Source organism: Sinocyclocheilus grahami, unplaced genomic scaffold (genome assembly GCF_001515645.1).
Source record: "Sinocyclocheilus grahami isolate Dianchi unplaced genomic scaffold, SAMN03320097.WGS_v1.1 scaffold410.1, whole genome shotgun sequence".
Classification (NCBI taxonomy): domain Eukaryota; kingdom Metazoa; phylum Chordata; class Actinopteri; order Cypriniformes; family Cyprinidae; genus Sinocyclocheilus; species Sinocyclocheilus grahami.
Window position 1 is genome coordinate 1,753,709 of NW_015505589.1, and position 4,765 is coordinate 1,758,473.

The 4,765-nt window shown below is 35.5% G+C and overlaps 1 pseudogene; it reads left to right on the forward strand.

Moving 5' to 3' along the window:
- LOC107550978 (probable glutathione peroxidase 8) overlaps positions 1-4,673 on the forward strand; it is a 13,424-nt pseudogene extending 8,751 nt beyond the window's left edge.
- Positions 4,674-4,765: the final 92 nt, after the last annotated feature.

Consider the following 4,765-nt stretch of genomic DNA (forward strand, 5'->3'; position numbering starts at 1 on the left):
ATTTTTTAAGAACTTTTTTTTTTGTTGTAAGAATTCTCTTCTGCTCACCAAGCCTGCATTTATTTGAGCCAAAATACAGCAAAAACAGTAAAATTTTGAAATATGTTTTACTGTTTAAAATAACTGCTTTCTATTTGGAAATATTTTAAAGTGTAATTTATTTCTGTGATCAAAGGTGAATTTTCAGCATCATTACTCCAGTCTATTATAGAAATAGGTTATAGAAATTAATACTATTTTTTAGCAAGGATGCTTTAAATTGATCAAAAGTGATGATAAAGACATTTATAATGTTACAAAAGATTTCTACACGCGACACGACAAAACCCGACATTAAACTGATACCTTGTTCTATTTATGACGTACTGACACAAAGTTAAAATGATTTGCACCGGTCGCTTTGTCGCGTCCAGTGTAGAGCTGTTGCGGCACGGCGTCCGGTATAGACACAGTGAAGCCGAGAGCAAGATATGCCTCATCATATTTTCTGCATTTAGCTTTTAAATGACCAGCACCTGCCTGGGTCTGTGCGACTTCATCTATGGCTTTTCTCTTCGCTTTCACAAACCGATCCATCTCCCATTCTAAGTTACGTCCTTTGGCTGTTTACTGTTTTATTTATTTTCTTTTTCTGCTGATGGCCCGCGCTCGACTTGAAGCAGCGCTGCTTAGACCGATGGGTGTGTGTCATCAAAGTACTGCGAGAGCTATAAGAGAGCACGGACGTCTCCTTATGCTTTCTCTCCGTACTTAGATGTTATACACTGATCGATCTTCAAGTGGAACACACCTCTTCACTCTCGCCTGTCACGTGACCGAGTGTAATCGCAGCCTCTGCGATTGAAAAATCACGTTTTTTCATATCGCGATATTATCGCAAATGCAATTAATCGTTCAGCCCTAATTTTAAATAGTCAAAATATTTCAAAATGTTACTGATTTTGCTGTATTTTGGATCAAATAAATGCAGGCTTGGTGAGCAGAAGAGAATTCTTAAAAAAATATAAAAAATCTTACTGTTTAAAAACTTTTGACTGGTAGTGTATGTTAGCATATAGTTTGAAGTTAAAGATATTAATAATTAATAAAGTGAGACTGAGATGTTTATTTGACAGTGATTTCATATTTCTTGTTTGTATGAAGGCTAAATACAAATAAAAGGTGAACATTAATTTATTTGTGCTGGGGTTTTTTTCTAAAAAATTAAATCGTTTTATAGGAAGAGGTTTCATAGACTTGGCAAATTAATTTTTCATAAGTTTGTAGGTAAAGACATCTGTTGTGGGTGTTCTTGGCAGTTTTTATGAGGCTTTTTTTAACAATGTTCATATCGATATCGGAATTATATTGTATCGACCAAACTTAAGAAATATATCGTGATATGAATTTTGACCATATTGTCCAGCCCTAGTAGAGATGTTTTAAATGTATTGAAGGAGGAGTAATGGAATACAATTACAGTATTTTTTTTGTGTGTGATTAAGCTATAGCGTTTATGCATTTATACTAAATTTATGTAGACTAGCTACTGTTTTTCATACAAATACCTAAAAACCATATTACATTTTTACCATGGTATTGAGGTGCTATATTTGTGGTTTTAACTGTGATAATCATTATCTAAATGTATGCTACTATGGAAGACCAGTGGTTAATAAAAAAAAAAAAAACTCAAACAGCCAGAATAATTACATTTCCCCATATAAAAATGAGGTTGCTACAATACTTACAGATATTACCAATTTTGGTAATGAACATAAATCTACATCTGCATCCTAACTTAAACTACTATTAAATGTGTATTTCTAAGAGACAAAAAGTTTTATATTATTATTAATATTATCTGGCAACACAAACATGTTTCTTGAGTTGAAACAATATTACTCATTAGAACGTGCAGAACTAAGAAATAATTTTTTTCTATCAAGATATTTATTTTGTTAAAGAAAAATGACTGGAGAAGTGTAAAGAATTCAAAAACGTGAAGTGTTTGTCGTGTTCTGACCATAAAGAATAGTTCAAAACCACAATTAACTCTCTGGTTTTTACAACTTTCACATTGGAGCAAAAATCTGCCTTAAAACTTGAAAGAAATAAAAATCTGACATTTATCGTGATAATTATCGATATCGACTGATATGAAAAGACATTATTGTGATAATTTTTTGTCCATATCGCCCAGCCCTACCTTCAAATCATGACGTCAAATTCACATTTCACTAAATTCAATCACTGAAACAAATAGTCCCATGCCAGTGGGATAACAACATATGATTTCCTAAATTTCTAGAAAGTGCTCTATGAATAAAACTCAAAAAAGAAAAAAAATAGATGTGCTGTGAAGGTAAATTACACAAAGTCATTTCTTTTCATATCTGTCATATTATTTAAGTTCCTCCTTTGTCTAAAATGCAGCGTATTGTCTAACACAAAAGTTATGACTGTATGTTCACATAAATTGATAGTGGTCTGTGCTTCACTACAATACATTCTCCCTGCGCTGCAGTGTGTTGCGCAGCTTTGCCACACAGATTTTGATAGTTAGCTATAATAGATCAGGCGGTGTGCCAAAGGACCAAAGGCTCTGCCTCGGTACGGTTTGTGTCAAGCCATTCATTAATCTGGCTGTTTGATGAAGAGAAAGAGATAAAATGTAGTAGAAATAAACATTTTAAGAATCAATAGAAGTTATTATTATGTTACTATTATTATGTTGTTGTGTTTTAGGACTATTATTATGTTGTAATGTTTGGTTGACCACGCAAACATGAGGTGGGAAAGGTTTTGTGTTTTGTGTTTTTGTTTAGTGGGCAAATTTTTTCGCCCACTATTCTGACCTGCAGAGAACCATACCTGAAGTTTTTCACCTGGATTCCTCCACATTTCTCCTCCATCATGGAGGCTCTCGGGGGATACCCCACCAAACCATCTGCTTCTAGAGCAGGACTGATCAAGGTCTTACTGAGTGTGGCTGTGTGCATGGGCTCACTGTACCTACTGCAGAGTAAACTGTCAAAGTCGCAAAAAGCCAAAGATTTCTACTCATATGAAGTGAAGGACGCGAGAGGCAGGACCGCCTCACTGGAGGTGTAAAGTATCGGGAGAAAGTAAGTTATGCAATCATAGGCACAAAAGTTTTCTTTTAAATGGTTTAACATAATTTGTGAGGCTTTTGAAAATGCATGATTGTACAAATGTGTCCCGTGCAGTGGTGTTTTCACTCGAGGTCTCTGATAATAGGTCTCTCTGGTTGTAAACGTGGCGAGTGGAAGGGAGTTGACGGAGCAGAATTACCGGGCTCTGCAGGAGCTCCACCGAGAGCGCGGCACGTCTCATTTTAACGTGCTCGCCTTTCCCTGCTCGCAATACGGTGACACTGAATCAGGTACCAGCCGAGAAATCGAGGCTTTCGACAAATCCTACTACGGTGTGACGTTACCCATCTTCAGCAAGATCAAAATAATGGGGTCTGAGGCGGAGCCCGCGTTCAGGTTCATCACAGGTAGGTTTTACCTGAGAATAATCTTAATTCAGGAACTTTTTGCTAATAAAATTAATAACTTACGTTTTAAAAAATGAATACCATGAGAACGATGTACACTCACACGAGTTTAAAACCCCAGGGCAGGCATTTTTTTTATATATATATAAAGTTGTTGTATTCTTCAGAGCGGGGAAAGGCGTCCCCTCATGGTCGCCGCCATTTTGACATCCTATGATCAGCTCCTACTAATAGTGAGTTATTAATAATAAGAAAATGTACTTTATGTAACACAAGCCAGTGTTCAAGATATTTTACACACACGTGAACATAAAAATACTTCTAAAAAAAATAAGCTAGCCAAACAATACAACAACAGCAGCCCGAGGTGGGGTGTTAGATGATTGAGCACTCAAAAATGTTGTCCCAGACCCTGATAATTCAGTCGACAGTAAAGATAATCATAACCTCTGGTTTAAAATAGAGGCAATTACTAAATGAAATATTGATATCTATATTGTTTTTTGAAAATTTCTAGATTCAATACAGAGAATCCCAAAATGGACTTTCTGGAAGTTTCTTGTGAGTCCTGAGGGCCAGGTGGTGCGTTTCTGGAAGCCGGAGGAGCCCATAGATGACATCCGAAAGGAAGCCACAGCGCTTGTGCGGAATATCATATTGAAGAAGAGACAGGAACTATGATGTGCACAAACTCCTTTAGAGACGTTTAAGTGCGTATAGATCTTCTGTGTTATTTTGGTAAATGTGAAAGAAACTGGCATAAGATTCGTCAGTAAGGCCTGTCTTTGTGTGCTTGTATGTGTGTGCTAATGTTAATAAATAATTAGAATTTTTGTGAAAGGAAATATGATTTTGAAAAACTATACCTTTTGAAATGTCTTTTAACAATCAAACTGGAATATTTAAAGATGCAACCATGCAAAGGTTTCAAACCACTTTTCTGGCATGTGACAAGAAAACCACTGAACAATCAAGTTTGTAACTGTATATGTTACTCTATTGGATTAAACGAAAGTATTGCAGATTAATGCATATTCAGTTACACTAGCACATACAGAATTCAGATTAGCATGGGATATAAGAAGTAATGTTATTTCTTAAAAGTATTACTTTGTCTTGCCTGTTAAGTAATGTTTACTTGACAACTGTTGTTGAATAAAAATTATGATCAATGGCTTAACATGTGAAGTAGCATATTTGTTAGCATTTGAAGACTGAGAATATCACAAAGATACACAAGTGCACTGTTGTTTTGGAGCATAT